Source organism: Rissa tridactyla, chromosome 1 (assembly GCF_028500815.1).
Source record: "Rissa tridactyla isolate bRisTri1 chromosome 1, bRisTri1.patW.cur.20221130, whole genome shotgun sequence".
NCBI lineage: Eukaryota > Metazoa > Chordata > Aves > Charadriiformes > Laridae > Rissa > Rissa tridactyla.
In genome coordinates this window covers 106,896,820-106,907,347 of record NC_071466.1, presented here as the reverse complement: position 1 = coordinate 106,907,347, position 10,528 = coordinate 106,896,820, and positions in this window count along the sequence as shown.

The window sequence follows — 10,528 nt, the reverse complement described above, 5'->3', positions numbered from 1 at the left end:
GGTTTATGCTTTTAGGCGTGTTTAAATTGGAAAGGTTCACGTTGATCTATGAACTTCGCACTTTGTTTCATTCTTGCAAAAAGGCCCGCTTCCTTCATGTGGCCCGCTAACTCAGTTGTTAGTACTGTCTTTGCTAAAAAGAAGATAAAATTCTTGTTATACTGTTATTACCTTATTTTTTAAATCGTGTCTCAATAGAAGTATTCTTATTATACCTCTGAACTCCTCCATCTGGACTGTCAAATTCAAGACTGAAATATTTTGTCATCTTTAAACCTACCAGATCACTTGATTTCAAAATGTTTATGTTGAGCTCAGCAGCAACAGCATGTAACGGACTGAAAATAATTTTTTACAACACTTCAGCAATTTATTGGCCTCCTTTTAAAGTTCAGTTACAAGTGTTCATTATCTTATCAATTGAGGACCTTTTATTTCTGTTTATAGGAAGTCCTCTCTTTATGCCAGTGAGAGTTCGTTTTTGGGATTCCCTCTCTCAGACTGAAATTTTCATTGGAACAATGTAGGGAATTACAAACTAACAGCTTGCAACTATCGCTCTTAAGCAAAATGAGCTGGCGTGGGGCTCCGGTGCCTCAGAGTGAGAGAAGGATGATATAAGATCCACAGACATAGGTTTATGGGAAACATTTTTATTTTCTTTTTTTTAAAGGAGCGCAATATAAGATCGATTCACACAGGTCTACAGAGAATATTTTTACCGACTAGACTTGGGGGGATTTGTTTTCCAAGATTGTACATATTCTGATAGGCTGTCATTTTAATATAGCTATATCAGGACTTCTGCAATATATTTGGATTGATGCTGTGTCAATTTTCATTTGGAAAAGTAATTCTTAATATGGATGATGCTAAACAGAATGTTACTTAATAATCAAAGGAGTGGAGTGATTGACTGGTTTGGAGTGTTGTAATGTGGGACTCCATATATTAGATGTATTGTGACTCAATTACGTTTTGTGTTCTTATTTCAGGATCAGGGCCCACAGCATCTCATTGGGCACCAAACTGAAATTTTATCGTCTTGTAATTTTAGAGTATTGACATCTCGGCCATTAATAATTTGAAACTAAGGTTAGAAAAATGCTGAGGAGGGAGGAAAAAAATATTGAGTGCCTTTAATTAAAATTGTTCTTTAGTCACGGAACTGGTCTTCTGGAAACCGAGATAAATGGTGCTAACGGCAGTGGTATTGGATGATACGTCTGTAACCCATCAGACAGTTCTCATTTACCCGGAAAAACAGGAATCGGTTGTTGCGTTTGTGGTTTGTGACACACAATGTTCCAAGTAGGCTCTTTTTGTAGGTGGTGTCACCAACACTGTCAGTGATCGGAAAGAAAGAATCCAAAGGTAAGTAATTATTGATCATAGTTGTAAGCAACTTATGCGGTTAGTTAATAAAAGTAATGGCAGTTTAAGGGAGGAGATAACTCCGTATCAGAAACAGATGAATCCTCATGTAAATAGTTGTCTCGTTACCAGAAACAGCTGAAACCACCGACGGTGCATTAGTTTTTAACTGCCCAACAGTTTAGTTCCCCAACTGCTAGACAGCCGATGACAGTAATAAAATTTCAGTTTATTCTTTATAGTAACTTTCAGGTTGCCAGAGTTGAAATGGTCGTTCAGAAACAGCAGGGAAAATGCTTTTTTAGTTTAGCACAGCTTTGTCGAGCGTGTGGCGACTTGTGCAAACGTTTAATTTTGCCTATTGAATTGCTTCCGGTATTTGCTACTTATGATCTAAATGACCTGAGAGTCTTCAGTATTAAAAAAAAAAAAAACCAACAGCAAACCACTGTCTGCAATAGATCTGCCATCTTAAGACACTTTTCTTTTTCCTTACCTTTGCACCCTGCCTTGTAACATAAATGTAAGACATTAGCACTTAAGAGCCATATTTCTAGTCCTTCATGGGCTACGTTATCAGAATGCCACCATCTCTGCAGACAAAAAGCAAATTATATCAATTATGTATGTTATATAATATACTATGTATCAATTATAATTTGAAGGAAGCACAGATGGCACTAAACAGGTTATTTCTTAGAAATCAGAAGATTTGTTGTTTCTTTGAAATTCCTCCCACTTATGTATTTTGGGATGAAAAAATGTTAGTTAGCTGTTTCCCCCTTCATCCCGGTAAGCTTAGGTTTTTCAATATTCTCATTTTCCAGGACTCTGCAGGAACTGCTTCACAGGAACTGGGTTTGCAAAAAGCTTCAGCTGCAGAAGACAATGGGAAACCAGTATGTGTTAAAAAAATCTTGTGAGAGTGAAAGTTGCATACAGCGTGCGTGGAAAAAACGAGCCTGGAAGTGAATGCAAGAGACGAGATTTAATGAGATTAACTAGTGGGAAGGACACCTGGAGGGTGCAGTTCTTAAAACTTCAGCATTAGAATAGAAAAAGTATTTTATTTAATTTTTTTCCCTTCATGAAAGCAATGTTTTATTCCAGCAACATAAAGCAGCATTATTCCCCAAATGAAGCATGCTCCCTGCCTCCTGAGGCACGCCGACGTGTGGGGCTTCACAGAAACTGCCCCGTGCGGGAATCCGCAATCCCTGCCTCAGGAATTTGATTTCCCCCCGTTGAGCTCAGCGGACGGAGGCCAGAGACGGTCGGTGAGGGGGGGAGACCCACGGCGTAACTGGGGTGTCTCCTGACTCCCGTCAGCTAAAAGCAACTGAGGAGGGTGGAACTGATGGGGAAGCGGTTTGGCAAACCACCATAAATTAATAAAATGACCTGAACCAAACCTGACAAGGAACTAGAAGCTGTCACAGGAGCTTGAGCTTGTCCTCGGGAATAATTCACCAGGCCTGAAGTGAGCTCTGTAAGAATGAAGGGAAACAAAAAAATCAGCTGGGCAATATTTCTAGTGTAGAGGGGGTTTTATGGAGGGGAGGTGCGTCTGCCTGTCCTGCTCTACCACTTTTTCAACCCATGAGCCAGTTACATCCAAGGGGTTACAAACAATAAACATTCGCAACCTCCATGAAACTGAAGAGCTGAGTAGGTGCGATCATGCTCAAATCGGTGTGCCCAGGTAGGAAAATAAAGCATAATTTGGCCTTTTTGCAATCAATACTATGCTTTTGTGGATTTGCTGAATTTTGCTCAACTGGAAAAGCAGGAAAAGACAGAAGAGAGCCGCAATTCATGGGCGTGCGTGTGTCAGGATGGGAAGGACTTTATTTTGGAAAACAGGTTTCAACAGTTTTTTCATTAGTTTTATTGTTGCTCCTGAAATATTTTGTCAGAGGAGGATAGTTCTTTGAGGAGAGGTGGAAACCAGCTAGAGCCCCGTACCATACCAGTAACTGATTTATGCCGCTAAACTGGCACTAAACTGAAAATACCAACATTAATTAATTTCTGAATACAGTTGTAAAAAGCTCATAAAGCCGGAGAGGTGGCAACAGAGATGAGTTTTTCCTCGGACTAGATGAGCTAGACCAGACCAGCGGGGACAAAGAGAACAGCCGGCCTGTGCCCGGATGCTCTGCCGGGGTAACCAGGGCGGCTTTGCACGAGATTGAAGTAAAACTGACTTGTGTTGAGGGACTGAACGTGTGCTGACGGAAAAGTGCTGTGTGAGTTTATAAATAAATTAATACATTGGGAGGGAGTGTCCCAAGGGGTGGGTTGCCCGGGGGGGTGCTCCCCTGGCTTTGCTTGGTCAGACAGATGGCATTGTGCCCTTCGGACTTCACCACACAGCAGACAAAGCTTATTATGGAAGAGTGCTTTTATTTATTTGGGTTTTTTTTTTAAGAGACTTGGCTGAAGAGAACAAATTGAAGGAAGAAATAGAAAGCTCTTCTTTAGAGGTGCAAAGCTGCTCGAACGCATCAGCTGTGAGGCTGGATGCGTTGTTTAATAGACTGAATATAAATGCAGGTAGAGCGTTGGTGTTGACTGAAGGTGCGGGTAAGCCAGAGGGGAGGGAAAGGGAGCCATCACTGGAGAAATGCAGGGACAGCAAAGAAATTCCTGACTCAGCCTAAGGAGCTGTGAGGAAACGCAGGGAGAGCTGCTGGTGCGGCTGTGTGCTGGCTGAGAGCAGCCCGTGCTGTCAGCCCAGGGACCGGCTGCTGTTGGCTCCGTATCTCAGAGAGCCTCTGTAACTAAACCAGATGGTCTCACGTTAGTTCTTCTTGATTATATCCTCGCTAGCTGCTGACTGAAGCAACCGGCATTGATTACCCCTCTGGGCCAGGAAGAGTAAACAGATAAAGGCAGTTTTTCCTCTTTCATTGGCAACGCTGTACACGTAGAAACATTTCTTCTTGCATTAACTGGGTTTCACTGGAGGCTTTCGAAAAACCTGCTCTGATTAAACTCGGGGCATCCTGTGAAGGATTATTTTCAGCATGAGCTCACAGACATGTGCGGTGAGCGGTGATCCCGGGGAGCAGCTTCCAACAGACTGCTATGTTACAGCATTATTCAATGAAGCATTTTAAATTACCCACTTAAAGCCTTCGATCCCGAAGCCTCTAAATACCAGGGAATCTTGTGTTTCATTTTTTTAACCTGTATTTGGCCTTGTGATCGTAGAGGAGCTCTTGCTAGAGAGAAGCGCGCTGTAGTGCTCTCCACTGTTCCTTGAAGTTTTCCATTTCTTCACCTACTGATCACAATTTTCTTTCAACCAGCAGCAAAATTAAAGTTTGGCCAGATGCTGTTTGCTGCAGCGAAACTCACAAACTACATACCAGCTCAGTCTGACTTTCATAAATAACTGGGAATCACTGGAGCTATTTAGTCTGGTACGCGCTTTGCTCCTTCCCTTTCCTTATGTCACCTTGGAAACTCTTCAATGAAATGGAAGAACTAAAGGTGAAAATACTGCTTTTTCCTGATTGTGGGCCCGGGGAGTGTGTTAGCTCAGCACCTCTCTTTTCACCAAAGGGCAGTGGTGCCAAAACCAGTCCAGGAGTGATGTTCCCCTGGGAAATTCAGCTTTTTCCCTTCTCCCAAAAGACACGCAGTGTGCAGAGTGATTTTCATGGGCTGTTTCCATCCTCTCTTCGGTTAGCTTGTGTCTAAAAAAGATTTTTTTTTTTTTCCCCTGTGACCTTCAGGCAATCAGTTTTTCTATATGAAAAAAGGGGCAATTTCCCTTTGCAAGGTCTGCCTTAGACACTGAAAATGCTTGTCACTTCCTGGAACTACAAAACTTTAGTGACTAAACAAAATGCTAATCAGAAGCCCTCCTCTCAAGGTTGTGGTGGCTCAGCAAATCAATAATAGATTTGAGAGCAGCAAACATCACAGGGATTACGGAGTACTAAGTGCATGCTCACACAGCTTCTTTTCCCAGAAGACAAGCTCAGTTATGGAGATTTTTGGCTGAAAATAAAAAAAATCATACACCTTCGTCCCCTGTCCCAAGAAAAAGAAACTTTTTTTCAATGCTGATCTGAGTCTTCGAGGATTTCTCTACTATATTCCTCTTCGAGAAGGATTTCTCCAGCCTCACCTGTCACACATTCAGAAATAAAGTACGTGTGCTTTCTTGCCAAAGAAAATTCTTGGTACATTTCCTGCTTATCTGTGTATGCCAAAATTGTCCAAGGTACTTTGCAGTAATTGTTGATATCTTTCAGAAAGAAATATAGTCCTGATTTATGCCCAGGTCATATGAAACACATTATGTTCTTGTGTAGTAATCTGCGTTGCCAGCCAGGAGAAGAAATTATTGTAAGCGCATGTTGAATCACTTAGTATTGTGTTGCAGCTGCCTTGCCCTTTAATGAGAAGCCTGTAGTTTTAATACAACATTAAAATACAATTGCGATCGCCAGAAGGACCAAAGAAAATTGTATCAAGCAACCAGCCCCTCTCGGTATGGTAATTGCCACCTCCAGCCCCCGCGAGAGCTAATGCTGAAGCTTCATTCCTGTGTGTCTGAAAGAGAAAACCCTGCCGCGCTCAACTCCCTCCTTCAGGAAGGCTGGCTGCACTGTCCTGCTCCAGTTTTCGCTTGCTCATCTCATGTATGAAGAATTTACAGTTAAAATGAATAATTAGTCTGGCTAACGGTCTTGAAGAGGGAGGTCATCGGTGGCTTTCAGTTTATGGAAAGTTATAATTTGCCCGGGATTTTTAGATTTCAGAGGAACTGAGGTGTTCCGTGCAGCGTGGGGGGAACTTGCTTTTGGCTGGAAAGAAACTTCTTTAAAAAGAAGTTGTGCTCCAGTACCAGCTTTTCCCAGCTGATGTCACTCTGACAATGAATTGAAGCGCGCCAGACAGAAAAGCAGCACTCTTAACAAAAAATCTAATGATGCTCCTGAAGGGAGAGGACACTCATCCTGGGGGCCTAGGAAGGAGATGTGTTATCACATATGGCGGAGCCGAAGGCTCAGTGTGGGTGCCAGCGGCCAGCTGAGCCCCACAGTGTCGCTCAACGGCTGCGGCTGGGCCAGCAGAAATGGTGTGGGGCACTTCCAAGGTGATGGGACCACTGGCCACGGCCACCTGTGGCCCTCGGGGCTCTACCCTCGTTGCACCCCTGGCTTGCACTGCCCCATGGCAGAGGTCTTCACTTCAGCCTGGCCTCCAGAGCTGTGGGGCTGGGTGGGGGACATCGCCCACCAGCCTGGTGGCCCATGTCCTCCCTGCGAGAAATAGGAGGAGTGGTGTGTGATTGCGACCAGAAAACAGTGGCTTGGTTTTGGGGATGTTTCTTGCTGTCCAGTTCTCAGTAGAGTCACCAGATCCCTATCCCAAGTACGCGAGTGCCAGCCAAGAAACACATAAATAATGCTGCCAAGGGCGTGGGGAAAATTAAATCCAGAAAAGCGGTAACAATGAATACGCTCCAAGGCTTTATGTGTGTCTTGGTCATATTACACATTGGAACAAAGCCCAGAAAAAAATCTAAGAAGATAACATGCAAATGCACAAAGGAGCATTAAAAAAAAAAAACCCTGGAAAGCAAGTGAAAAAGATTCATAAAGTCCAAAGCAAGGAAGTAATTAAAAATGGTTAAGCTTAGCATATGAGGTGAGCATAACATAACAGAAGATTGCCAAGTCACGGCAAGTAGCAGTATGTTAAAAAAGGGGGAAAAAAGCTTCATCTTCCATAACTGTTTCAGAATTCCCTCTTATGCTACCAAAATAAGACCATGTCACATGGCAAAGGTCTCGGTTGAAGACAGCCTCTTTCTTTTTTTTTTTTCCTGTAAGAAAGATATTTGTATTGGTTAATTGCTTAACTGGGTGCCTACAAAGCGCCAAGGAGGTGGGGACCACAGTGACAAAGCATTCTTGGGGCCCCTGGACTGAATTTGCAGTGCATTTGGCACAACGGTGTTGAAAAGAATGAACCGCTCACTTGTTTTTATTAGCTTTTCTCTAATGCTGCTTCACAGCGTTTTGTCACAAAGTCCAAACGAGAGCTTCCCATTTGCTGCTGCTGCACCTCAGCCTTTCTGAAGCTGCCTGGCTGGGTCGCACCTCCCTGGGTGGATGCACATCCCTCCTCCTCCTCCTCCTCCCCACCTCCTGCAGCTGTGGGCAGAGAGCTTTTGCCTTCCTCACTGCAGGCGAGACGTGTCCTGTGGGGCAGCAGGTAGCAGATGCAATGCACCAGCTGAAAATAGTTATTTTCAACCCAGGCTTTTTCCAACTATATGAAAATTACTTCCAGCCTTTCTAAACAAGCGCTCTGGTTGTCTGCTAGGGCCCACCCTGGAGGTGGTTTGTCACGGTTTCTGAGCTTTGAGCTGAATTAGAGTGAGGACGGTTAGCTGGAGTAAGATTAAAATCCCAACACTTCTCCCTTCCCGAGGGGAAAATGTCGCCAGGCGGTAGCATTCATACCAGCAAAGCCGCTGCAGACGGGAGTGCTGGCCCTCTCTTCACATGTCATACAGCGGTGCATCAACACCACGCTCCTCTCCGTGATATTGATTTGTTCTCTGACATTTTCAGCGGTGTGCTCGAAGCACTTCAACTGAGGTAATGCAGAGAAAGAAGAAAAAAAGAAAGGCAAAAAAAAGAAGCTGTGAATCTATAGGGACTGCGTGCCTCCTGTGTCGCAAAACTCTGCTGTGATGTATGCGCTGGGGAGGCACTCCGAGCTCCCTGTGACAATGGGTGTTGCTCCAGCTTTCTCTCTGCTAACCTTGGGTTGTTCTCTCAGGCTCCTGCTGGTAAAATCCTGTGTGTGTGTGCTTGACAAGATGGATGGAGGGTATATGTTCTGTTAAGTGCCTATACAAATTATAGGGAAATTAATAGAAGATTGCAGTATCAATAATTTGAATTAAAAAATTAGAATGTCATCTTTAAAATTCCTACTCACTTGTGCTTAATTCCAGCTTCCTAATGAGCTGTTTCTAAAGATTTATGATCCTGTTACCTCTGGCTTCAAGAAGCAGGGCCTTTTTTTATTAAAAAAATCATTTCCCGTCACGCTGTCGCCCAACTTGGTGGTTTAGCGCAGAGGAATGGGAAGCAGAGGGATTACTCTGGGGCTGCAGCTCTCGCGGCAGAAGAGATGCCCTGTCCTGGCCGGCCAGCAGCTCCGCTGGCTGCGTCTCCCCCGCTGAGCGAAGGGGGTGCAGCCCTTCAACCCCCAGCAGCCTTTTTTTTGGGGGTGGGTGCTGAGGAGGAACCACTGCTGACTCCCCGCCTTGTTCTTCTGCCGGCAGTCGGCCTTCCTGCAGCTGGGGAGCAGGAGCACAGGCATCTCCAGCTTTCATGGGGACCATCCCCGGTGCCTTGTTTCTCCCCATCACTAGGTCACGGACCAGCCGGATACTGGAGGAGAGCACTGGTTCACATGAGTAATGGTTTGGGTGGCCGTCTTTGCCACCACCTAGATTTTATGCGTGCTGCGTTAAATAAGCCATGTGTCCTGGCTACAGCCTGTGGGCTGCACGCTCGTGAGCCGACAGGATCTGACCTGGAGCCCCAGCTGGAAAGGGGTACCAGAGCCCCATCAGAACTAGCAACAGAGGCTTTGTGAAATAGGATTTCCTCAAAAACACTGCGCTTCACAGAAAGGTAAGCCACGGCAATAAACTCATCCAGGTTAAAAATGACAAGTTTTGATGTTTGGGCAGATACAGTAAAAAATAACATTTAAATATATGAAAACATATAAAGCAATTATATATGACATAATATATGATTATGTACACCTAATATTTGCATAGAATAAATAAATTATTTAAAATAACGCCTACAGTATGTTTTGTTAAGGTTATTTTTCAGCTGGATCAGTTCTGCGGTCCTGTTAATGATGTGTCCCTGTGAGGGGACACATTCCAGGTGACAAGAAAAATTTCATGGACGTTCATTCAGATTTGGACCTGCAAAACTGACTGTAGGTGGAGTTTTGTTTTTCGTTGCAGAACCAGTGAGACAGAAAAGTTATCACACTTTCCAGATGCTCACATACCCTGAGTCAACAACTTAGCATTATGGCTGCATATACATTGGAAATGCAAGCCATGGTGGTGATGGTAACAATGGCTATGGCCAGGGAAGCGACAATTGCATCAGTTTTTTCTTCCAAAGAATTTCATCCTTTATGGGAAGGATTCTCCTTACACCTAATGTAAGGAGAAAGGAAAGCAGGATAAAATGGGGTGAAGAAACTACAGAGAAAGGAAAATCAATACAAGACAGGCTGAGGAAGAGAAGATTGCACCGGGCATAGGAACGTATACCTGCATGTGACAAGGGCCAGGCCCCGCTGAGCTCGGTTTTACCGCTGGCAGGAATGTCCCTGGGACCAGCCCCAAGGGCTGACGCTGTGAGGCACACTCACCTCTTAGCCCTGATCCCTAAAGCTTTCCTTTACCCGTTTACTGGAACTGTGATTTGTAAAGAGAAATGAAGGATCAGCCAACGCTGTGCTGTGCCATTAGCATGTGGGAGATCCAACTGCCCACATCTCCCGAATGCCAGCAGCCGCTAAAATTACACTTGGGCTCCAATAACAGCCATGTTGCTAGAGAATTGGAGGGGATCCTTCTCCCCTCTAGTTTCCTGAGAAGTGGTAGGCAGCTCATCTCGGTGTGTTGGCACCGAGTTCTGCTCATGTTGTCGTAGAGGGTGTACAGCGATTGGAAGCAAGAAACACCTTTCTTCCCTCAGATGTTTTCTTCTTTTTTTCTTTTTATTTTTCCATTTTAAACCTAGGCTAATTTTTGTTGTTATGAAATGTCACTGTGATGATGCCAGAGACTATAATTCAGTAGCCAGTGGCAGGCACTTCTTGCATTCAGAGTCGGAACAGGAGGCTGGGTTAGTGGATGCCTAGAGAGAAGTTAAAATGGGATAGCTATTTGCAGAGATTGATTCACTGAAGTGCCTCGGTAAACAGTAATTTAGAGACACAGGAGTCTCACATTTTGTAACCATTATGGTTTAAGGAGACAGAAGGTCCCCCCCTCTTCCTTCAGCCACCATACTAGTCTTCTGTTTTCTTAAAACTATGATATTTTTCATTTTTGGAGGCTTCCTACCGGCGC